This window comes from Lissotriton vulgaris, chromosome 3_1 (assembly GCF_964263255.1).
Source record: "Lissotriton vulgaris chromosome 3_1, aLisVul1.2, whole genome shotgun sequence".
Lineage (NCBI taxonomy): Eukaryota > Metazoa > Chordata > Amphibia > Caudata > Salamandridae > Lissotriton > Lissotriton vulgaris.
This window is the reverse complement of record NC_141689.1, coordinates 220,741,637-220,768,722: the sequence shown is the minus strand read 5'-3', so window position 1 is coordinate 220,768,722 and position 27,086 is coordinate 220,741,637.

Sequence of the window (27,086 nt, the reverse complement as noted above, 5' to 3'; positions counted from 1 at the left end):
GGATGTTAACACTTGTTATTGTCGAGCAGAGAGGTCAGTCGAAATCACCAGTGTGCTGCTGCAGGAAGAAGCTGAAATATGAGGCTTGTCATACACGTCAAAAAATCTCAACATCATTCAGCACGTTTTCCCAAGAGAGCCGATTTATTACATCAGAAGACTTTTGTAAATGCGCACACAAAAGACGAATTAAAGAACGGATGGCTGCCTGCTATTGCTTTGAAGCAAAGCATAGCACTAAGGTAGGAAAAAATAGAGATGCATATGGGGCAAAAATCTTCACAGTAATGTTTGCAAAATGGATGATATGCAAAACTGAACAAGAAGTGTGATGGATGTTTATTAGTGAAACGTCTCGCACCAAAATAACATTTTATAGGCAAACAGAAAGCATCTTTACAAATAATTAGGAATCACCAACCGTTCTGGGACATCCTTGAGTGAAATTATAGAAATCATGTTCAGGGGTCCCAGGGATTTCACAGTGAAAGTATTTTAATGTACTCATGACTAACTACTATACACAAAATTACAAATACATGCTGTATTTCAATGGAAGTTATAAGATAATATCTCTTCTGAGGGTCCTCTCTTACATTATGGGAGCTGGGCCAGAAGAGTTCTGACGTGGAGGTGAGATTAGATCCACAAGAGCAGAGTCCCTTGCTCAGAATTCAACTCTGCCCACATAGTAGGCCGCAATACGTTACTAGTAGCCCTAATGCAAGGGAGATACATTACAGGTGTTAAGGGAACAAGTGCTGACTGCTATTGGGGGACTCAATGCATCAGAATACCTTGCGCTGTTTGCAGCTCACCTACATTTTTGGCAGCACCACCAAAATGCTGCTGTCATCTCTACTGCATGAGTGGGATCTCACATCACCTGTAAGGGTCCTGACAGGATTTAAATGAGTCCATCCACCAATGCCTTGCATTCTGTGCCGCTCCACTCCCATTATCAGTGGCCCTGCCAAAAGTCAGGTGACGGCTCCACTGTACTGAAAAAACAGACCCTTGTTCTGTGTGCTGCATTGCCCACTTCCTCAGCTGCATCACAAAAGGCTGCTAGGAGCCCATGGAGGTGGGAGCACCAGGAAGAGACCTGACCGAGAGAAAGGGACTCCATCAACCTTGCATTTTCTGCAGCTCTGCTCACATCATCAGTGACAATGCCAAAAGGCTACTAGTGTTATGTTCCCTAACCTAGGCCAAAGTAGCAAAGCAACCTTTTTCCTACATTTGTTTTACCTTGCTCTGCATAACGGTTCTAGCAATGACCTTTTACCTAGTTATGTGATGAATAAATATTGATTGGTTTCCTTGGAAGGACCCTCATGTATTATGCATAATGGTCCTCACCATCATATCTTAATCCCAAGCACATAACGTACATAACAGGATTAATATACTCTGTACTAAAGTCATTGCTATCTTCAACCATGGGCGACAGGACTACTTTGAATAGTTGAAATTATTGATTTAGGTTAATTTACATAATTGTACTCACAACATATTAATTGTGGAAGAAACCCTGAAGCTACCTTTTTGGTATAAAAGCACTGTGCCTTCACTAGGTAACCAGAGGAGCTGCTTCCATGCTGACATAGATATGGAGGGTCCGGAACTCTGAAGCTTCAACATGCAGAGGTCTGAAATCTCTTGACCAAAACTGGGTCCTTCATTCTCTCCCATCATGTAATGGGGATTCTTGCCTTTACACCGAGGGGATTCGTAGCTCTACACCCACATACATGCTAGGTACACTTAGGTAGGGTATGCATAGTAGGAGGACACTTGATTACTGTCAGGTTTATATGAATGCATATATTCACTGTTTTAGCACCATGGTAGAATGTTACCTTCTGTTCACTCTATTGTTGCTTGTAATCTTTTACATTTGCTCCTGCCGCAGCAAACATGTTTTCTACTAGAATGATGCTGGTTGAATAAATGCTTATTGAAAACGTCCCCAACATTTATTCTGTGTATGTCTCTGAGACAAACTGAGCACGATTGACTGAGCGGAAAGTACTCTACTGTTTTCATGATCCCTGAAGGGTCAAAGGTTGTCATGTTCAATGGTTGCCAGAAAATATTTGCTCCGCTGTAAGGTTTGGGGGCTTATGGTGGCACGGTGAGCTAGCTGGTCTCTAGGCTGACATATCCTAGAGGGGTGTCTGGAATTAGTCTAGACACCAATCCCTCAGTTTCTGTTGTCCCAAAAATGTGCAGATCCTATGTATTTTTAGGAACTACAAGACGTTGCGCCACCAACGTTGATTTGGTTTTTATTTACCGGTTAACCCTGAGCAGTTCAGTCGTGCTTTTCTCAGAGACACCTAGTCACATTCAACCAGACACGTCTAGAGCGGGAAGGAACATCCGCCGCAGCTAAGTAGGGTTTTGAAGCTTGAAGGATTATAGTTCCCCAAACTGTGCAAAACATTATCTCTTTTCCTTACTACTTCCTTCCACAATGTCCATCAATGGAGATGGCGTTGTGGGTGCAGGGTAAGAAGATCAGAAAGTTGTTCTTAACATTACAGAAAATTGCAGACAAGTAGTTACTATGAAATTAGTGCAATGCAGGATCCTGGAAATATTACCCTAATGATAGAGGCACACGAAGCATTCAGGACGGAGGTTTACTATTCTTCGGTCAAATGCCCGCCTGCAGATGCACGCACACATTTGTTTATACTTACATTGAAATGACACACTTGGAGAATACTTTCCATATGGAGACGCAAAAGTCCTGTTAACCTATCAAGAACATATTAATTGGTTTAGAGGCACCCTCCCCCACACCACCACAAATGTGTGACTCGGTCCTCTCAGCAGAGAAAGAGCTACCTGGCCGGTCCTAGCTGCTTACAGACCACATCCAGAGATTGATACATTTCAAGCAGCAGAATTACGTACACTTTACAGAAACAGAGTAAAATACACAGAAACCTTACACAGTTTGTATTGCGAACACTTAAAATTCAACCTGCGAGCATTAAATAAGCTGGTCAACCTCAAATGACTATGAAAAATATCAGCCCATAAACGTTGAACACAATTATGGTAAGAATACCCACAAAACGTGAGCATATGCTGTTCTAGTTGGACACAGAACATAGCACAGCTTGAAGCGGTATTTCCCCATACCGACCCTCAGGAAAAACACAGAATACTACCAATTTGCTTGCCAATGCGAATAGCTCCCCCGATAGAGGATTGTACCACTTGGGGTGCAGTTTTCGCTGCCATTATTACCAGGACTCATGGTATGCCCTCAATAGCAGTTACACCAGATGTATTGAAACAAATGCCAATGCTTTTGAACCTTGCCTACAGGTTGGGACACAAACCGCTGAACCGTCTGAAAATGGTTGGTATAATGAAGTGTATATCTTCTGTGACATACAGTACAGATATTCATGAGCCAATTGTTAGGTGTGCCTCAATTGCAACTCCATTCTTTTTTAATGAAAAGTTAGGACTGGAGTATATAAGGGTCTACATTAGATTTGCTCCTTTGCTTCTCTGGTTGACTGGAAGAAGGTGCTTGAACACTTGCTTTATTTTATCTATTAGTGCTTCCTGATGAAGCTAATTTAGTAACTATTTTAGGATGGCGCTGGCAGCTTGCCGGCGCCATCCTAAAATAGTTACAGCAGCCCAAAAATTTGAGTTTTGTCGAGGTTGGGCAGATGTGCGTTCTCCCCATATCTATCTTTGAAAATTAGCTATGATGCTTGATGGAGGCCTTTGCATTATTGACTTTCACGAGCTCAATCCCTGTGCAGTTCCTGTGACCACGAGCTTCTCTGATCCGTGCCTGTTCTTTTATGCAACCAAGAGGCATGTGAACTCGCATATAAGGCCCGCCCGTTTGGCGCTGCCCCTCACACTAGCGATGTGCACCGTTTTCCAGCCCTTTACCCACTATGGAGGACAGCGCACTCAAGGGACCCCGGTGCTCTTCGGTGTGATGGCAAAGTTAATCAGCCCCCCCAAAAATGTGAGTTTTGTCGAGGCTGGGCAGGTGTGCGTTCTCCCCATATCTATCGTCGAAAATTAGCTATGATGCTTGATGGAGGCCTTTGCATTATTGACTTTCATGAGCTCAATCCCTGTGCAGTTCCTGTAACCACGAGCTTCTCTGATCTATGCCTGTCCTTTTATGCACACAAGAGGCATGTGAACTCGCATATAAGGCTCGCCCGTTTGGCGCTGCCCCTCACACTAGCGATGTGCACCGTTTTCCAGCCCTTTACCCACTATGGAGGACAGCTCACTCGAGGGACCCCGGTGCTCTTCGGTGTGATGGCAAAGTTAATCAGCCCCCCAAAAATGTGAGTTTTGTCGAGGCTGGGCAGGTGTGCGTTCTCCCCATGTCTATCATCGAAAATTAGCTATGATGCTTGATGGAGGCCTTTGCATTATTGACTTTCACAAGCTCAATCCCTGTGTAGTTCCTGTCACCACGAGCTTCTCTGATCCGTGCCTGTCCCTTTATGCACACAAGAGGCATGTGAACTCGCATTTAAGGCTCGCCCGTTTGGCCCTGCCCCTCACACTAGCGATGTGCACCGTTTTCCAGCCCTTTACCCACTATGGAGGAGAGCTCACTCGAGGGACCCCTGTTCTCTACGGTGTGATGGCAAAGTTAATCAGCCCCCCAAAAATATGAGTTTTACCCACACAATCCGCAAAATCCACGAATCCGCAAATTTGTGGATTTTGCGGATCACAAATTCGCAAATTCGCAAATTGCGAATTCACAAAATTTGCCCATGCTTAGGTTCATTATGGCAAAAATAAATGGCCATTCCAGAGAAAAAAAGGCCTTCTCTGCATCTGATCGCACTGCAGCCGCGAGGGTGTCTGGGTTAAATCTATGAAGTACTGCAAACAGAGTCCGAAGGTTCAAGGAGGTGGAACGGTGTGGAACAAAGCCAGATTTCACTGGGGAGATAATATATTCCATTAATTGAGATAACCGGTTTGCAACGACTTTGGCTAGTATTTTATAATCTAAATTTAATAAGGAAAGTGGGCAATATGATCCACAAAGCATAGGGTCTTTGTCCGGCTTGGGGAGGAGTACAATGACAGCCTCAAGTAATGTGGGAGGAAGTTCTTGTTTCTCCAATGCTTCCCCATATACCTCAGTTAGCTGCGGGACTAGAAGGTCTTTATATTCTTTGTAAAATCCCCCTGTGAAGCCATCTAGCCCTGGGACAGTGGAGCCTCGAATAGTGTTGATGGCTATTAAGACGTCAGCCTTCCGAGATGGGTTCCGCCATGAAGTCCTGCATGTGTTTTTCCAGGTAAACCAGCGCGATTTCGGCAGATATTCATCTTGGGCTGTGCTGTCTGAGCCCACCCTTGTGGTGTACAGTGCGATGTAATAATCCAAAAACTCATCGTGAATATCGGAGGTATGGGTGAGTGTTCACCCAGTAGAGGTGTGGAGTTCAGTGATGTATGATTTGCTGTATGGCGACTTTATCAGTTGTGCTAACACTCTCCCCAGCCTTTCTCTCTCCCCATAGCGCTTAGCTGTGTGGTATTTCCCCAGGTACAATATCTCCCGGTTTGCATTATCTCTGTATTCTGACAGGAGGGCCAATTGCTGGGCCTGTACCACAGGGTCCAGGGTCCACGTGGGATTAGCGTCAAGTGTGGAGATGTCGCGTTCAATGCATGTCATCGTGTTGCGAAGTACCCCTGCATGTTTAGAGATACAAACTCCCCTAATAACCACTTTGAAACCCTCCCATAGAGTCACCCAGTAGCTCACAGAACCTGTGTTAATCTCAAAGTAGTCTTTGATGGCTTGACATACTTCGGCTTTAAATAGTTCGTCCTGCAGTGCTCGACCAGGGAAACGCCATTGACGTTCATATCCTTCAGGTCGTGGTAAATTCAATTGTAACACTATCGGAGAGTGGTCAGAATATGTCCTGGGGAGAGTTGTTAGTGAGGCAAACCAGTCTGTGAGTTCAGAGAACTACCAATAATCTATTCTGGTATTCCAAGTATTGTGTTGGCCAGAGTAGTGAATGTATAAACTCCGGACAGGATTACACTTCTGCCATATATCTGTAAGAGTGTGCTGTTCGCAGAGGCCTCTCAGAGCTAGCCTCGCCCGCAGCTTAGTGTCAGGTGCTCGTGAAGTGCTGTCAATAAGCATGGGCGAATTTTGCGAATCTCGCGTTCGTGAATTTTGCGGATTTGCGAACTCGCAATCCGCAAAAATCCGCGAATTCTCGCGAATTTGCGGATTTTTTTTGTGTTCGCGCAGGTTTCTGCCAGTTCGCGAGGGTTTTGTACAATTTCGCAAACGCGAACTTACCTGTCGGGTCGCAAGTTTTGCAAACTTGTGTTTTTACGTGTCCAGCCTGTTTGGGACACTCTTCTTCATCACTGCCACCCTCTGTCACCACTGCCACTCACTGACTACTCATGCCACCCTCTGGCCCACCCATGCCACCCTCTATTTCATCACAGCACCCTCTGGTTGTCCAGTGTACATTATTGTGGCAAAGCAAAGCACACCTTCCCTGCCTCAAGTGACCTGAATTAATTTGGGGCTGATTAATGTGTCACAGAATATTTTTTTAGCTGGCACCTGCTTCCTTAGTGCTTCCTGATTAGTGATCTTTTGCACTTGCTAAGTGCTTTCATTGTTGCAAAATTAGTTACAACACCTGCCCTGCCCCAACTGACAATATTGAATTAGGGGCTGATTAATGTGTCACTGGATTTGAACTTCCAGCCTGGCTCCTGCTTGTCTCCCTTAGCTGTAATTCAGGACCTTTGTGGCATATGTGTAACTATTCTGAGGGTCAGAGCAGGGTCACATAATAGTTGCAAGTAGGCAACTGAACTCTGGAGGGGCCCCTCAGGAAGCACTACAAGAAATGGCTACTAATGATGAGCTTGAACTTTTGAACCTGGTAAGTAGTTTCAGTTTTGCTAAGATCGTATTTCTGCAATTTAGCGCTTTTTCGCGGGGCGCGAAGTTGAACTGGGAAGCCGCGAACTCACGCGAACAGTGCGAGCAAGCCATAAAATCCGCTGCTCGCGGATTTGCAGATTTTGCGGGAAATTCGCGAATCTCGCGGATTGCGAATTTACAGAAAATCCGCAATATCCGCGAGCGGAACCGATTTTCCGCCCATACTTAGCTGTCAAGTCTGGGGTCAATCAGTAAGTTGCCACCACTAATAATCTGTGAGGCTCTAGCTTCGACAACCGGATACTGAGTGTGTGGAAAAACTCAGTGGAGTCTGTGTTCGGGGGGTATATATTAACCAGTGCGACCCTGTGACCACTTAGGGAGCCAGTGACAATGATGCATCTGCCCTCAGGGTCATGAACCATGTCACTGAGACTGAAGGGAAGCCTTTTGTATACTAGAATGGCAGTGCCCCTAGTATAACTGCTGTAGTTGGCAAAGAATCTGTGCGTTACCCTGCTGGCACCGAAACGTGCCGCATCAGTGGGGGAAGATGTGTTTCCTACAAATAGGCTATGTCCGCCTTGGTTCGAATCAGGTATTTGATCTCCTGTCATTATTTGCAGTTATCATTTAGCCCTCTGACATTCCACGAAGTCAATGATAGGGCCGAGGGGCCGTCTATATTACTCAGGCGTGTCATCAAAAACTGGTGTACAATCCAACATGACAAACCTGCGATGTGCGTCTAACATTTTCCTCGATAGTAGACAATGGTGCAAACTGTAAAAATTGAATCTTTCAATCCAAACAACCCCCCCACCCCTGCCACCCAGCCACCTTTCAACCCAAAGGTGGCAAGCCCTCTGCGAATAATCAAAGAAGAAGTACTAATCTACATTAGTTGTAACTGACGTGACCCAAGCATAGTAGCCCAGTGTGAATAAAAACCAAGTCAATGGATATACCATCGGGGGTGGCAACGCCGGGGTGTGTACCAGTCAATTGACCCAACAATGTATAATGAATGGATTTTTCCCAACTGTCTACATTAGCATTTGCGAACCAATCCAATGTGTCAACCAGTTCTGCGCTAGCATCCGAGTCGCTATGCGGTGAGGAAGGAAGGCTCGCTTCCCTCGGTGGCAGGTTGTTTTGTTGTTTGAATGTCCAACAAAAATCCTGATTTTCAGCCGGAATGTCAAATAGGCGGGCCCTATCTCCCACATCTACCCTCAGTCTTGCTGGCTATTTGAGGCCTAGATTTCGCAGCGTAGCCTTTACTCCATTGAATTTTGTGACTGGCGTCTTGAACCATTAAAGTAAAGTCTGGATAGAAGGACAACTTTGACTTTGACCCCTGCCAGTCTATGTCTCCTTGTTCCCTGGCCAGCCTCAACGTTGTGTCGCCGTCTCTGAAGTTCATAAGGTGAGCTATTATGGGCCTGGGGTGGAGACCAGGGTTAGATCTGGGCTGGGGCCCAGTGACCTGTGGGCCCTCTCCACTACGAATCCTGCAGTGAATGACTCCTTGTAAAAAAGGTCAGTAAGTAGATTTTCAACAAAAATGTCCATGCGTCCGGTGGCTGTTGTCTTGTGATCTCCCATCATACAAACGTTATTGTGGCTACTACAGGGCTCCAAATCCTTGTTCTTGATGGTGACTTCCTTGAGTATGCGTTCCACCCGCTAGAGTCATTTGAGAGACTGTGCTGTGCCATCCTCGATGTCAGAAATGCGAGCCTCCGCTACATCCAGCCTTCGAACGTGGACCTGGATTTTAGCCCCCAATCCTGCCATGTTCTTGTCCAGTAGGTCAAAGAGCTTTGAATCCTGCCCTCATTTCCTGCAGCATGGTAATGGAGGCCATCTCAGCAGTCGTGGAGTGGTCTGTGATTTACATGTTATCGGCCATTTCTGTTGAGTCTAGTCGCGTTTTGTTGGCTTTCTCGAATGGGAGGGTGCTCTGTTTGGGGTCTTTGCGGCCCATGCCTTCCGGGGGGCTCCAGGGGCCAATGTAGCGAAGGGCTGCATGTAAAGCGGCGATCCGATGATGAAGCCAGTCGCCACGGGTGCTGCGATTCACTGAGCTCCAGGGCCTTAGCTGCACGACTTATAGAGGATGAAATCGGCTTGCGTGTGGCAAAATTGGGGGTCGTGTCGCACACCGAGCAAGCAGTATCGCTGTGGTCTCCCCAGGGCCAATAGTGGTACAACCCAATCTGCGGCGCAGGTATCTGGCCATGGATTTTGACAATGTGCACGCCTGTAGCACTGGCTAGGGGTCCGCAATGTTCTCCTTGATTTTCACTTTGGTCCCCAATTGTCAGGCACTAGCGCAGTGCACAAGTGTCTGTTTGCGCAAATCTCAGAGCACAGGATGCGATGTCAGCGTGCCCTGTCCCGGCGTTTGACCGCAGGGCTCAGTAAGTTCAGACCCGGTCACAGAGCGGCACTGGCCGTGCTGTCTCTTAAGTGCGAGTCGCATCTGCATCTAGTGCTAGACTGCACTCATTCATCGCGCTGTTAGGTACCCGTGACAGGACACAGTCTCTCTGGCTCTCACACCCCCAGTGACGGCGGTAAGCGGGCCCTGTCCCCGCAACTGTTGCATGCTCTTAGTGGGGGGACGCAAGGTCCGGAGCGCCATCAGCGGTGTTCAGGATGGAGCTGGGGGATGAGAGGGGTGGGGGTCAGGGCTACCGCTGCGTCTCGGTCACCCGCAACTCACCACACCAGGGTCGGGCAGCCTCCTTAGTACCAGCGATATTTTATGGCCTCCCGAGCCGCCGCTCAAGGGAATCCTCAAGTCGGGCAGCCACAGGCTCCTCCCAGCTCTCGCGCCTCGGGCTGTATATTCTCTATCAGTGCTGTTTTCCTGCCGGCACCCGGCTCAACTTGCGCTGTGCGGTCTCCACTTTTAATTACTGTGGTTTTGGCCCAATGTGCATTCCGTTTCGGTAGGGGAAAATGTAGATGGGCTGGTACTCCTTCCGGAGCTGCACTACCAAGCGGCCATTTTCGCTGCCGGCTTGGCCACACCCCACTATCAGCTGATAGTTTAGATGTAAAATGAACAGAGAGCATATACACATTACAGCACATAGGCACATACTCACAGTGTAGATCCTAAGGCCCCGGTCAATTATCGACCGATTTCTCTTTTGCCGGCTCTTACGAAAATTGTTGAGAAACACGTACACACTGTGCTCTCCAATTTTCTAGAAAAACATGAGATTCTGCATGCCACCCAATCTGGCTTCCGTCCGAACCTCAGTACAGAGACCGCAATCCTGGAAGTGTCAGAAGCCATTAAAGGGGTTCTGGACTCCGGGGGCAAAGCTATGCTGGTCATGTTGGAATTGTCGGCGGCCTCGACACCGTCCCTCATGAGGGCCTTCTCGCAAGACTCTATGAGATTGGCCTAAGAGGGACGGTGTTCAGCTGGTTTTCATCTTTCCTAGCTGGTCGCCGACAAACGGTCTGGGCCTCCCCAGACTCTGCCGTGATGCCGCTATTGGGAGTCGGGGTCCCGCAGGGCTCTATATTGAGCCCGACCCTCTTTAACATCATTATGACCCCTCTGGCGGCGTTGGCGGAGTCGTTCGGGGCCCAGATCGTATCCTATGCCGACGACACCCAGCTCCTCTTCTCTTGTAAGAGGGGAGGAGACTTTGATGGAGAGAGTATCCGGGATTGCCTTGGGGCCGTTTTTAAATGGTTCCAACTGAACGGCCTCAAGTGCAATCCGGATAAGTCGGAGGTACTCTTCTTCGGGTGTGCGTCGGATCCTGACTGGCAAGCTTGGTGGCCCACTAACATGTCCCCCCCCGTCCAGTTCATCCCAAGTAGCTAAGAACCTTGGGGTTAAGATGGACAAGGGTCTGACGTTGAGATCCCAGATCCTAGGGGTGACGGGTACATGTTTTGGCCTCTTGAAGATGCTGCGGAGGTTTTTACCTCTCCTGTCTGAGGAACATAGGAAGCTGACTGTGCAGGCTCTGATCGGTTCTAGGTTGGACTATTCCAATGTCCTTTACCTGGGCCTGCCAGAGTATCTGCTGCAGCGGCTTCAAGTGGTACAGAACGCGACCGCGAGGGCCATTTATGGCCTTAATAGGCGAGCCAGTGTTGCTGGCCTACTGCACACTTTACATTGGCTCCCTATTCGCAAACGGATCGCTTTTAAGGCACTAACCCTGGCCTATAAGGCTTTCCATGCGCTGGGAGCCAAGTATCTTCAAAGGAGACTCGCCTTTTATCATCCGGCCCACTCTCTTAGATCAGAATCTCTATCTCTGGCTGTGATGCCACATGTCAAGAGAGCTCGCATTGGTGGCAGCTCCTTTGGATGCTGGCGCCAAGGCTGTGGAACACTCTGCCGTTGACACTCCGTGAAGCCACTAGTCTACTTGCCTTTAGGAAAGGCCTTAAAACATGGCTGTTTGCCCTCTAGGCCGCTTCTTTTCTTTTCCCACTTCGAGTTTGTTTCCATCCTGCTTTTATTATTGTGTTATGTTATTCGGTTGCAGGTCTATTTAGCAAAGCGCCGGGACACTCTTTTTGAGTAGCCGCGCGCTATATAAGAAAATAAATAACATAACATAACATAACATAAATTGGCATTTACAAAGGGATATATTACTCTGTGTCATTGAGTCTGGTGACACTGCAACATGGCATCTCTACCCAGAAATGAGAGGCACACATGTAAATGTATTACATTTTTCAAACATCGGTGTTGAATTCAATAGACCAGGGAGTTAGATGGATATGTGCATTGGAAAAGCCCATTTGTACCGGCTGCATCTAACCTGTCTCTTATCACTCTCTCTCTTCTTTGCCTCCCTGTGCCCTCCTTCAGTTCTGTGTTTTTCTATTACTTCCTTCACCACTCCCTCTCCACCTGTCCTCCCAGTGCTTAATTTGTGAAATAATAAGTGCCAGGACCCTTTTCAGGAGGCCACTGCAGCATGATTCAGTTTTGCCCTTGCCAGGATGGGCAATGAAAGTATCAAAACAACTACTAACCATCACACTTCTACAAATGTGACAATTCAGATTATTCCAGGCCCCCAACGCCATAAAAATGGCTTGGACAGCATGTATTTAAAATGTGTATGTACATTCAGTTAATAAACAGCTGTTCTTGTAATCATCTGTAAATTAGACAAGCAGCACCCCAATGTGGCAGACTGCCATATGTATCAGTTTTGACAATTTGGTGCCTGTGCCGAGCACCGGAAATCACCAGCTCAAATTAAGCACTGTGCCCTCCTCTTCCTTTACTCCTGCCTACCACCCACTCTGCTATCTCCTAGGTCCTCCTGCTCTCTCTCTTTTCCACCTCACTGTGAAATAAGACACCACAAGCACCCCAATATGAATATAAGATAATGAGCACAGAACAAGCAATAAGAAGGAAAGAAAGGCAAAACATCAGTGAAGAAAGCATGCACAGGGTCACAAGAAGACATAGTTCAGGTCAGGCTTGAACAAAGCGCAAAGACTAAAATATTCTGTAAGAGAAAAAAAGATGGAATGACAAAATGCCTGGAAAGATCAGAGCCACCCACAGACTCAAAATTCACTTTCTAAGGCATTAGACAGTAGATCTCCCAGATACCCATACAATGATAAACCACCACTAAGTGCCAAATACACCTCTACAAAAACTCAAGAACAATACTTAAGATGTTACTGCTTTATTGCAGTCTTTGTAGATGTTGCTAACCCTAGGAATGCACAGGAGGGTAGCTACCAATGGCGATGCAGTTGCTATGGCAACAGGGCCCACGGAGCTCAGGGACCCTCTGCTCTAGGCACACTAATTATGGTTTATTTTATTACCCAACTAAATGCGTGGGGACATTTTCATGCTCGCATTATGAGCCCTGGCTTCCTTGTTATGCCTCTAGGAATGCGATGTAAGGGCTTTATCCACTACGATTTGCTGTTTACATATCAATGTCCAAATCTAGTTAGGTGATAACTAAAAATGTAGCACTCTGAAGTGACTACAGGGTTACCTGTGGCACTTGACAAAACTATCTAAACAAAGCAGTGAAAGTGCTAATTTGTGGAGTGTCTGGTAAGTCCTGCGTTTGAAGATTTTCTGAGGGTAGAGAATCAGTTAGTGGTACTCTCTCTGGCATAGGGCTCCTCATGTAGGATTCCCCTGTAGAGGACATACCACCAGGACCCGATTGGCTTTTTGTTACAACAGGCATTTCCCCGGTGGGCGGGAGCCATTGGAGGCCAGTTTTGAAAGTTTTTCACTTCCCCCAGGTCCTGAGATCAACTGCAGCACGCACAAGGGGCTTCAAGAGAAAGGGATGTATTTTTTATATTAAGAGTTTTCTATAGCGCTTGCTAGACCCAAGGGTATCAGAACACTTTAAATTATTGTCAATGTAATATCAGTCAGTAACAATACAATATACTTAAAGTGACAAGAGTCAAGTCAGTGTATAGTCCTTGGACAAAAACAAGATAGACTGGTGTGGTATTCCCACAGTGCTGTTTTTTCCTGAATACTTGAGGTGTTGAATGAACAATCATTGCTTAAGTTGTCTTTTGAAGGGGTGAAGGATGAGCATCAGAGGGGGAGGAGAGGAAGAGAGGAGAGAGAATGGATGGAAAGAGTGAAATGGACTGAGGAGAGGAAGGGATCAAAGCTGCTTTGGGCATTTGTGCCAGTGTTCCGTAGTTTTAATCTCCCCTTCAGGATGATCTAGTTAACGAGAATACTGTGCAGGACAGTCCTTTAATGTTTTTAAACTGATCAATGACTAAGGTCTATCTTGCTTGTCTGATGGAAATGCAAACTTCAAGAGTCACTGACACAAACCAATTGACTGTGGTCTACAAAACACAGACCAAAATCAAAGCGAAGGAGACCACTGTAATGTCGTTCCACGTGACGCCATTGGCACGTCCATAATGTAAGGGTCATGTGACCCTTGTTTAGTAAAAGCACTGAGACGCACCAACGTACGCCAGTAAGGCGACGGAGGCGAGCCCCACGAGTAAACCTACAATACGGACTCCTGGTTTTATTAGCGTGCACCCTACACCGCTAGTCTCCATTCCAGGTCACCGAAGTGTTGGTGCTGTCAGCGCGCCCAACACCACAATTGGCAACGAGGGTGGTCGTGCCCTCACACCTGGCGGTGAGGCGGCAGCGAGCGTTTCCTGCTGCTTGCGGCGTTCGTGCCCTGACTTGCTGCGCCGTCCTTTCCTGGCACCCTACAGACAGCATGGTGCATTCCCCCGTGAGGGGACGGGACAGCTACACACCCCGGTGTGGCAGAAGGTGAGGCTGCCACTGTGCTGCACCTCGCAGAGCAGCCAGCTGCATGTGCCTGTTACCGTGGCTGAGGTTGGCCTCACGGCAACGCCCCTCACAGAAGCTCTGGCAGAAGGGAGCGCTTGTGGCCCGGGCTGCGCACCTGCAAGGTCTGTAACTCTGACCTGCCTCGGGGGGTAGCGGTGCCGGGAGGACTGCCCCGCAAGCGCAAGTGACACCACGTGGTGGGGTAAGCCAAGGCCTCAGCACAGGCCTCTGGAGGGGACTGAAGCAAGGCCTTAACACGGGCCCAACTCCCAGCGAGGCCCTGCTCCGGCCTCATGAGGCACAGCCAGAAGCTGCATTGAAGCCACATCACCTGCCAGGCAGGTGTGCCCAGTGCCCATATACAAGGAAGTACACACTAGCTGTGGGGGCAGACGTCCATAAAAGGGGGAGCAGCAAAAGAGCTGACGCCCATAAAAAGTGAGAGCAGTCCAAGCCAAACACACCTTATCAGGATGCCTGCCTCACCACGCAGAGCCAGCCAGGATCCCAGGGAAGGGCTTAGCAACTACCAACACCAGTAACCCAGCACTCAGAGAATATTAAAGAGCAACAGGACTCACCGCAGAAACATCCACAAGCTCCTGAAACTGAATCATGTCACAAATACCGCCTATAGAGTCTTTCATAGTAGAAGGGTCGCCCTCTTCAATGGCGCCCAAGTGGAAGGACTTGGTGGATCATCTACAAATTTTATTTGAGGACACCAAGGTGCACAAGGACCAGAAAAGGGCAATGTTGTTACACCTAGGAGGAAAAGAAATACATAACATCGCCAAAACACTTGTGGAAGCCACGCCAAAGAACCACCACACATTAATAAATGTGCTCAATGGAAATTTTGAGCTGATGGCCAATCAAGACTATGAGAGGTTCATATACAGGCAAGCGCAACAACTCCCTGAAGAGTCATTGGACACGTACCACGCGAGGCTAAAAAATCTTGCATCAACGTGCGGGTTTCAGGACGAGATGGAAGAGATAAGTGGACAAGTGATCCAGGGGTGTGCCTCTGCCAAACTCCAGGAACTCATCCTAGAAGAATCAGGCAAGTTCCTCGCTGACATCCTGATCCTGGGGCGCACCAAGAAGCTGTCCAATGCACGTGCAGCACACATGGAGGTGGCCCTCCAAGCCTCGATGCAAATGGAACCAGTAAATGCCATAACAACCAAGCCCACCACAAGGTGGAGCAAGAAGGGGCCCCACACTGCAACTGCGGGACCAGCCAAAACATGTGGGTTTTGCGGTGGACCGCCGCACCAGCCAGCTGAGTGTCTGGAAAAAGGGAAGAGATGCTCGGGATGCGGGTGATGTAATCATTTTGGGAAAGTATGCAGATCCAAGAAGTACCGCAAAACATGACAGATGGTTAATGCGCTACCTGAGGGAGACAAAACGCCAAGCGACATGGCGTACGATGAGGAGGAAGAGCGAGTAGTCCTCAAGGTACACATGATTGGGCTGCTACCCGCAAAGCGTTTGCCACAATGCAACATTTGTGTGGGGTCTCAGGAAGTCATGGCTGTAGTGGACACTGGGGCTACCATCAACATCATGGCATCCACCCTTCACCAGACATTGTGCCCCGCACCTGAGCTATATCCATCAGCAATCACCAGTGTTCGCCTATGGTCAAGATACCCCTCTGAGGATCCTAGGTCGTTTCAAGACATCCATATCCCATGGAGACTGCGCTGTCATCACCAATGAGTATGTCACCGAAGATGGCCAAGGTATGCTGCTGGGGTGTCGTGCTGCATTAGACTTAGGAGTGGTGACATTCGCCTTCAGTGTGCATCATGAGTCAATCCAGCGCTAGATGAGTTTTCAGAAGTCTTTGAGGGTATCGGATGGTTCGAGGGTAAAGAAATACATCTTCACATTGAACACACGGTTCAACCTGTAGCACTACGGCATCGGAGAATAGCGTTCCATCTGTGGCCACAAGTAGAGGAGAAACGTAAGAAGTTGGAGGCAGCGGAAATCTTTGAGAAAGTGACGGGTCCCACTCCCTGGGTTTCTCCCATCGTGGTCACGAGGAAGCTGAAGCAGCCTGGCGCTGTGAGGATCTGTGTCTATATACGGCTACTAAATGCTGCAATCAAAGGAGAGCACCACAATAACTCCAACAATCGATGATCTCATTGAGGAAATGGCCAGAGCCTGTTGGTTCTCCAAACTTGACTTACGGTCCGGGTACCATCAACTGGTGCTCAATGAAGTGTGATGGAACATGGCCACTTTTTCAACCCATGTGGGGCTACGACGCTATATTTGGTTGAGCTTTGGAGTATGTAGTGCCGCTGATGTGTTCCAAAACATCATACATAAATTGATCATGGACATCCCATGTGTTATCAATGTCAGCGATGACATCATGGTACACGCAAAATCGCTTCCTGAACACAACTCTCGCCTCACCCAAGTGCTTTGCCGCCAACGGGATGCCGGACTCACTCTACATCAGAAGAAGTGTGAATTCCTGAAGAAAAAAAACTCAAATTTTTTAGCTACACCTTCTCAACAGAAGGAGTCAACCCCAATCCAGAAAAGGTCTGGGACATCAAAGAGGCTGCAGCCCCTGCTAGTGTGATGGAAGTTCGCAGCTTCCTCGGCATGATAAACTATTGCAGTAGGTTCATTTGGGATCCTACTACCTTAACGCTGCCACTAGGTGAGCTCACCAAAGGCTCGGTCCCGTGGAAGTTTGGTCCCGATCAAGCCAAAGCCTTCAAGGAGATCAAGAAGGCCCTCTCGGATGTGACTACACTGGCTTTCTTCGATCCAGGAAAAATGACCCAGATAGCGGTGCTTGTGGGTCCCATCGGCCAAGAGACTGTACTCTTGCAAAGACAACGTCAGGAATGTGACTGAGCCCCTGTGCCTTCGCAAGCAGGTCCCTCACCGAAACTGAACAAAGATACTCTCAATGGAGTAGGAGGCCATCGCCATTCACTGGGGGTGCCGCCATTTTCACATATATGTATACAGAAAGCCATTTTTAGTGGCGACGGACCACAAACCTCTTGTGGCTCTATTCTCAGAGACATCCACAAAGCCTCCACATCAAATTCAGAAGTGGATGTTGCAGCTTCAAGATTACAATTGTAAAGTGGAAGACCAACCCTGGTCCCGCAATCCTGCGGACTATTTGTCTCAGCATCCCCGAGCGGCCACCATCAAGGAAATGGAAGATGCCACTGACACTGAAGAATATGTTAGGTGCGTAACAGCCCGATCATGTCCTCTTCCCCTGTCCATGCAGGATCTTGCAGAAGCAACGTCCAAAGATGAGTGCTTGCAAAGAGCCGAAGTGGCTCTGCAAAGTGGTAACTGGTACAAGGCTAAAGAGGAATGGAAGATTCTAATGATCCCTGCTCAGCGGATCATGGAGAGCATATACCATGTCAGAGATGAACTTACGGAAGACCCCATGGGCTGCCTGCTGAGAGGACATCGGTTGGTCATTCCCACGTTGTTAATGGACATGTGCGTACAATTGACCAATGTAGGGCATCAAGGCATGGTGAAAACCAAACCCCGGCTTTGAACCAAGGTGTGGTTCCCATTGATGGACGAATTGGTAAAGGCTACCGTCCAATCCTGTTCGTCATGCCAAGCCACAGGGGAGATGCCCCGTCCAGCTCCAGTCATTGCGGAACCTTGGCTGAGGTTACTGTGGTCCTGTGTCAGCATGGATTTTAGTAGTCTTCCTGATGCTCGCCATACCTTAGTAGCCATTGATGAACATTCAAAGTATCCGGAGGTTGAAATTGTGACATCCTCGAATGCGGCCGAAGTGATACCCAAGATTGAAAAGATCATGGCTGCCCACGGCCTGATGCAAGAATTACGCACTGACAATGGGCCTCCCTTACAAGGGCAAGAACTGGCTACTTACCTCACCAACCTTGGTATTCGCACCGCCAAATCACTCCTCGGTGGCCAAAGGCTAATGGTGAAGCAGAGAGGTTCATGAGGACTCTCAATAAAGTGATCAGAACTGCTCATGACAGGAGACAGTCTATAGAGTTGGCTATCTTCACGTTTCTCAGAAGTTATCGCCAAACTCCCCACATCAATACTGGTTGGCTCCTGCTCACTTGATGATACGCCGAGTGGACACTGACTCAATACCTCATCACCCTCAGTGGCAGCCACAGAACCCCAATGACACTAGGATTGATGCTCGTCGCAGGAAGGCATACGCCCAAGTCAGTCAGCGACGAAACACCCAGACTCGAAGGCTTGAAGAAGGAGATTTGGTGGTACTCAAGAATCGTTTCTCCACTGGCACATTTCATTTTCCCTATGAAAAGATGCGTGGACTGTGGTCAACGTAAAATAAACTCGGATCAATGCTGCCAGAGGGCGAGAGACTGTGGCCCGCAATGTGTCCCATTCCAAAAGAGGTTACCCGCAAGTGATGGCGTCATCATCAACTCAGCCGGAAGCTGAAGACAGTCAGGTGGCAGCCGCTGTTGACAGTCACAATGGAACAGCGGGCTGTAGTCACTTGGAAGACTGTGGTGACTCTAGCAGCTTGGACATCTCTTGGCCTAATGACCCCTGCCGTGCTGAGTTTGGAGGTTTCTACAGCTCTGTTGGAGGGCAGTTGCTGTGAGGTTGCCTCTGAGGCCGAGGTGGGTTCCTCTTCTGAGCCAAGCCAGTCCCAGTATCGGCTGTGGAGAAATCCTGAACCATCGTGCCGACCGAAGGACTACCTCACTTTAGACTGATCTATATGTATTGCTGGCTGAGTGTGTCCAGGGTGGTTCTAAGTTGCATGATGTAAGTTTTCACTCCAATGTTCATGGGGTAATTTTGTTCCCAGGTTGTTTTGATACTTGCTGGGGAGGTAAGTGATGTTATGCCATGGGATGCCATTGGCACGTCCATAACGTAAGGGTCATGTGGCCCCTGTTTAATAAAAGCACTGGGACACGCAAACGTATGCCAGTTAGGCGACGGAGGCGAGCCCCACGAGGAAACCCACAATGCGGTTTCCTGTCCTTATTAGCGTGCACCCAACACCGCTAGTCTCCATTCCAGGTCACTGAAGTGTTGGCGCTGTCAGTGCGCCCAACACCACAACCACCCAGGGTGACACTGTGTTTGACCCAGAGGTCTCACGTAAAAAATAAAAACCCTTTGTGAGTGATTAACAAACCTTTCTCCTTCCACAACTTATCACTGAGAAACACGAGTGAATGTTCATTCCATGGCTGCCTGACACTCTAATTTTCTCATGCTCTCTTCTGCCAGGGAAACACGCAGGGATGGCTGGGGGGAGGCGTGGCTTGCAGCAGGAGAGAAGGAATTGGGAGTCGTTCATTCACCTACTTGACCCTAACACCATGGAATTGCTTGCCCATCCAATTGAGATCAAATAAAAACATGCACATTTTTAGGAAGCAATTGACAACGCACCGTACTTTATTTAAAGCAGTATTCCTTCATCACTCGTCCGATTAGTGCTGGGAATCCTGTTTTTGGGGGCTGTGCGCTCTATAAGAGCTGGTTGATGATGATGATAAGGATGGATCAAAAGTGATCTACTGGGGTCTGTGACAAAATTTGCTAGTAATGCGTACACTTGTGACCTGTACATGCTGATTGTATAATTAGTATAATAGGCATCCTATAATATATTTATATTATATATATCTACATATATTACATGTTTTGCTGCTTTTATCCAGTGGAATAAAAACCATATTTCACAGGGAAACGTGAATTATTGGAAACATTTCAGAATTCCATAGAAATATTGATTTTATCACCATAATACTATGAAATGAAATGAAATGAAATGAAATGATGAAATGAAATGAATGAGACTTATATAGCGCATGACTTACCCTGGGGCATCTCAGCGCTTGCTTAGGGAACCCGTCCTGGTATTCCCCTTTGAGATAACCCTGGCAGGGTATCCACAAGGTGAAAGTCAGGCATCCCACCGCGAGGGGCCGTTGTGGAGATTAAGCAAGCTATTGCCCAGAGTCGCACAGTGTGAACCCGTGAGTCGAGAAGGCACCGGAGCGAGAATTAACGAGTCCGTGGAATTTTTGAGCCCAAGACCCGCCGAGGCGGGGAATTGAACCCTGGTCCCGGGCCGAACTCAAGCTCCAGGTCTGCCGCCTCTAACCCCTGAGCCACACTTCTCCACATCACATCACTTCTCCACATCACTATCACACAAACTACTATGCAGATTGTGTGGGCTACTAGGAATATGGGGCATGAAGGACCAAATTAATTGGCATGGTTATCTACATTATGCAAATTATGCAACACATTCTCGGGCAGTATTGGTTACATGCCGCATCAACACTGACCCTCACCTTGTCTATTGTTTCATCAACAATATGTTCATTAAAAGTAAAACAAACTAAATGCTGTCATTCTAGTCACAATTCAGAAAAGGGGGTAGTGATGAACAGAGTGTCTGAATTAAGCAGACCACTCCTACCCAGTCCAAAGATCAGGGCTTGATCCATCACCGTTTCTTAGCTCACTGCACCATCCCAGCTCAGAACCTGACTACATGCAAATTAGTCTGTCCCTGACCCAGTGCATCATGGGAACAGGGCAGACCAGACTACCCAGCCAATATTTCATTGGAAAGGAGACAAGCTCCCCGGGACCGGTTTCTGGCATTTCAGCCGTCGTCGGCCCGGCTTGCTTGAATCCTGATGGTGCAGTGAGCAAGGGACTCATGTCTGAGTATACCCTGCCACACCTATAGTGGCCAAAAACGATTCAGAAAAGGGGGTGGTGATGAACAGAGTGTCTGAATTAAGCAGACCACTTTTACCCAGTCCAAAGATCAGGGCTTGATCCATCACCGTTTTTTAGCTCACTGCACCATCCCAGCTCAGGCTACATGCAAATTAGTCTGTCCCTGACCCAGTGCATCATGGGAACAGGGCAGACCAGTCTACCAAGCCAATTCTTCACTGGAAAGGAGACCAGCTCCCGGGGACCGGTTTCTGGAATTTCAGCCGTCGTCGGCCCGGCTTGCTTGAATCCTGATGGTGCAGTGAGCAAGGGACTCATGTCTGAGTATACCCTGCCACACCTATAGTGGCCAAAAACGATTCAGAAAAGGGGATGGTGCAGTGAGCTAAAAAACGGTGATGGATCAATCCCTGATCTTTGGACTGGGTAAGAGTGGTCTGCTTAATTCAGACACTCTGTTCATCACCACCCCCTTTTCTGAATCGTTTAGGGCAGGTTCTGAGCTGGGATGGTGCAGTGAGCTAAAACACGGTGATGGATCAAGCCCTGATCTTTGGACTGGGTAAGAGTGGTCTGCTTAATTCAGACACTCTGTTCATCATCACCCCCTTTTCTGAGTCATTCTAGTCACAGTCTGCTGTTAACATCACCTGAAGAAAACATCTTCTCAACTTGATATCACGAAAATAAACATGTAATTCAAAATAAACATGATAGATATCATGTAATATGATCCTCTACTGCTTCACACTTCAGAATTACTATAAAAGTGCTTCATTTATGCTTTCGTAACTACTGATATATTTTGGAATATGTATACAGTTATTTACAGGTATTTAAATGTTGTGTGCGTAAAAATAAACCTTACATAATTTCACATTCCCTGTACCTTAGCAGGATTATCAGATCATTTTGCAAAATCCTCTCAAAGTAAACACTGATGTTGAAGTTAAAAAAATTAGCAGCATTTCATCAGAAGACACAGCCTTACATTTAACCACTATCTTTGAAGACACACCCCTACTTACAGTTCCTATGCCTAAGGGAGTCGTGCAGTACTAAAAATTCAAAAAGCATGCCCTATTACTGGCTAAGGGAACCTTTTCTCCAGTCAGCCTCAGTCCCACAGTACTATGCAATTAGATTGGCTAGCTGCAACTTAGAATAATATGTGCATCGGCCATTATGGGATTTGAGCATTCTGTCCTGTGTACTGGGAAAAAAAGTATAAGGAGGCAGACTAGGTATACCCTGAGCCCCAGGCATTTGGGGACCCAGTGTGGCCAAAAGTATTTAAAAAATATTTGGGTCACCTGTATGGCAATTCACCAAAGGGACCCAGCTTGGCCTTCCCCTGAGGTATCGCGGTACTCTTGTGGGAGCCAATACTCAAGCTTTACCCTCATGGAACTAATGCACCATTCAAGCTTCCTGAGTGAGGTCATCAAAAGGTTAAGTGATGTTATAATTAGGTCATCTAATAATGTAAAAAATAACGTCTAAAAACCAATCAAACACATAATTCACCAGTTATTCTTTACTGAGCTAACTTTAACTTGCGCCCCCACCATGTATTGCTTAAGACCGCATAAATTACATCACTCATGAAAGATTGAAAGACTTCATTGATAGCATCATTGATGACATCTTAAATCACTGAATCTCTAGCGTTTATTTTACACATAAGGTAAAATCTATTGTCTTACCTAACCCTGACAATACTTGAACCATTGGATGTTTCTGCAAAATTCTGAGGGCCCGATTCACAGAACTAACTGAAGACAAAATCCTAAACTTACTACCATTTTGGTATTCACAGAAGGCACTTACTCATTTCGGTATTCACAGAAGATAGGAGTACTAACTTTAGGACTCCTAAATGGCTTCTGTGAATACCGGAAGTCTTAAAGGGGGGATTTTTGTCAGTTTAGGAGTAGTAAAGTTAGGACTCCTAACTTTAGGACTCCTAAATGCCTTCTGTGAATACCGAAATTCTTAAAGTTAGGATTTTAGTCAGTTTAGGAGTAGTAAAGTTAGGACTTTAGGACTCCTAAACCGAGAAAAATCCTAACTTTAAGACTTTTGGTATTCACAGAAGGCATTTAGGAGTCCTAAAGTTAGGACTCCTAACTTCTGTGAATACAAAAATGAGTAAGTGCCTTCTCTGAAAACCAAAATGAGTAAGTGCCTTCTGTGAATACCAAAATGGTAGTAAGTTTAGGATTTTGTCTTAAGTTAGTTCTGTGAATCGGGCCCAGAGTTTTTTTAACATAAAGTAACATTGTATACCAGACCTAACTAGAACGTCAGCTTAACCTTTGTGTATTTTCAATGAATTTCTAGGGTGCTTCTTTAACTTAAAATAAGGTCTTATTGGCCTACCTAAATATAACATCACTTTAACCTTTGTTTTTTAAGGGAATTCCCGGTGGCCTTTGATTATATTCACCATACCCCTACACTTAGCACAGCTTTAAATCGTGAATAGCATGGGGTTGGCCGCAGAGCATGCAGCTGACTCTTGTGAGCGGCCAAACCCTGCCGCGCAGGCCCTTGCCCATGCACGGTGTGGGATTGGCTGCAGAGCCTGCAGCTGACTCCTGTGAGCGGCCAAACCCTGCTGCGCAGGCCCTTGCCCAGGCACGGCATGGGGTTGGCTGGAGGGCATATTATTGACTCCTGTGAGCGTCCAAACCCTGCCGCGCATGGCCCATGCCCATGCATGGCGTGGGGCTGGCTGGAGGGTCTGGACTGTGATCAGGCCCTGTGCTCAACACCCTACAAAACAACTGCAGGAGGCCAACTGCCCATGGGCCCCACCCCACATTTTTCTAATTCAAATCAAATCAAATTTGTATTGTTTTCAGACAAACTGGCCATAGCAGTTAATAGTACATTATACAAAACACACAAACTCAATAACATTTCTCACAATTAAATATGATACAATGTAAATCAATGATCGAATAAGAACAATTTAACTTTCATAATGTATCTTAATAACAACTCACCATTTTAGAGAATATTTACTCTCAATAAGGAAAATATAGCTCATCACAATGCCATCAGAATACTTGTACCTAATAGTTATAGCAAAATCAAGTTAAAAGTCAAGAGCTCACTCAGTTAAATATTATGACAAAATCACATACAGTTCTAATTCATGGGCTCTTCAAACTGTGATACTTACAGCAACTATGACAAGATAAATGTTATCAATATCATATGCTTAAAATATATCAACTCGTTCTTCAGCAAGACATCGGATCAAAGCAGCCAAAAACAGAGTGTCAGCCCACCTTTTAACTAAAAGTACTTTGAGATAAGAAACTATTATAAAACCAGACCAGCTTAATATTATGCTGTTTGTAACATCTAGGCCACCTACATATGGCAACAAAAACCTGTTGAGCATTACTAATTGTACATCTCCATCAGGCTGTTGAATGGTATATAGATGCTTTTTTAGTGTACTGGGACTCGAAAACACATTCTCTGATGGGGCTCAATGAAAACACCATTTATCCAGCGACCCATGAGCAATCTTGCAGGCAATGCCTATCTGCATTCAGTTTTGTATGCACTTCTGCTCTTTGTTTCCATACGGCATAAATGTAGGATGAAACAGCAAGTATGATAACTCTGTCATCCTAGCTCATATACAGAGCCTCCAGCTCATTACTCCTTCTGATCTTAAATGAGAGTGGTCGTAGGTAGTGCTAAGAAGATATAACATCAAGTGGTACAGCAGGAGAAAATATGATAATGTCTTTCGACCACCCAGAGGACACAGGCAACAATCGGACCTCCTATCTGAGGATGGTAACCACATTTTCCTTGTTCTTTTTTGTTGTTTTCATCTTTCGCTGTATTGTGGTAGTCCCACGGTACCATAGCTGAAGCACTGACAGTAGTACTGCGAGACTGCTTGATCCCTGCATGGTCTTCCAATACCATGCCCCCAAAGCAGCAACGGCCCGTGGAGGGAGTTCCGGTGGGGCAGGAGGCCGGGGTGGGGAAGGGGCAGGGTGGGGAGGCTAAAAACCGGAATATGGATAATTGCAGGTAAGTAAACAATTTAATTAACCACATCGCTGCGGCGGCTATTCCGCCGCAGCGCTAAGAGGGCGAGGGCGGCGGCCGCATGCTGGTGACAGAACCGCTCCGTCACCAGCCGCTGTCGGGCTGTGCTCGTGACGGAGTGGTTCCGTCATGGCCCCGCCCGCTCAATAGAACGCGCCGCGCAGGCGCCAAATCAGCCGGGCCTTGACGGAACCGCTCCGTCATCAGCACAGCCCAACCGCAGCTGATGACGGAGCGGTTACGTCATCAGCATTGAACGGGTTAGTAAAACGAATTTCGTAGCGCGCACTGCATCGCATTTTGCGATGCAGAGCGCGCTGCGAAATTCGTTTTAACTATTACATTGTTTACTTACCTCCAATTATCCATATCCCGGTTTTTAGCACACCCTACCCTGCCCCTCCCCCACCCGCCTTCCTGCCCCACCGTAACTCCCTCCACGGGCCGCAGCTGTCCCAAAGGAGCCCTTCAGCACTAGATGGGGATCTGCTCTGGGCAGCATAAGAGTACCGCGGGGGCCGCAGCACACGTTCTTTTTTTGTTTTGGCTCCAGGTGGCACCCTATCAGCCCCTTTAGATTTTTGTTTTGTAGACTGAAACCTGAAATGGCAGTTGCAACATTTATCTTCATGTTGCAGTCAGCCAATAGGAGTCCGAAAGTACAAAACCTCTTAGCCAATCAGAATACTCTATTTTTTAATTCCATTGTACTGTGTGAGTACCTCAGTACTCCCGCAACATCCAGCAGGCTAACCATCCAGATTTCACTATAATATAAACAAACATTTCTCAAAAAGATTAAGAGGAATTGACACCAAATCACAAAAAGCCTGCTTTTTCAGTAAATATCTACTTTCTGCCAAATTTGGTATAACTCTGTCCTGTTATTTTTTCAGCATTATTTAGGCCCATAGGAATGAATGCGGAGTTATTCCTTATTTGCGATTAGCAATTAGATAATCGCAAATAAGGAATCAGTGGGTATCGCAAATTCAATTCGATTCCTACATGAATCCCGTTTTGTGAGTCCTTAATAGCAAATCCTTATAATTCGCTATTAAGGACTCGCAATTCCTTAACTTGATGAATCTGGCTGTATATCATGACTAAGCACATGTCGCCTAGGCTTGGGCATGGGCTGTCATAAATCATCTGAGTGTAAAAGGGTAGAAGGCTCCCACCATAGTGAGACAGAGATCGGTTTTAAAAAGGGTGTGTGTGTTACTCTTCTTGCAGGAGATATCTGATAGTTTCTCTTTTGTTTCTTTCCATGCATCATGTTTAGTCTAGCATGAAAACGTGACGGAATTTTGTTGTCAACTGATTTGAGAAGTGTAATCAGGGAAAGAAGATAAGACGAATATCTATTGATTAAGAAAATATTTGTTTTTATCCATGTGAGAACGGGTTCATACTTGCATTCAGCCAGGCACAATGATTATCACTATAATTGTTTCTATGTATGGCTTCAATAGGAAGCCTCCATCATGAATAACTCTATATAAATCCAGTTATTCTCTGCAGTAAATTCTCAATAGTAACTCTCCTGGGTCTCCACAGATAATAGGGATGCTGGAAAACTTGGGTCTTGCTGTCCTTGTGCTGCCCATCCTCTCCTCTGTTAGGGTAGGTCTGAGCAGATCTTGGCAGGAGAAGCAACCTATGCCGACAAGTGTCTCTCCCAGGCCCACTGTCAGTGCGGTGCTTGCTCTTGGGCATGAGTTGGCAGGATGGATTGGAGGTAGCTGAGTTTAGGTGGTAGGTCAAGTTTTTCTAAATGTGGGTAATACGGAGAGGACGTATGGCAGTAAGACAGTTTTTTTTTAACATTTGAAGGACAGGCCATGGTATGTATGGATTCCAAATTACTTCTGTGCCCCTGCATATATGTTGGATACAGTGGGACTCATGTATAACACATAACTGTAGACAGCGAAAATGACTAAT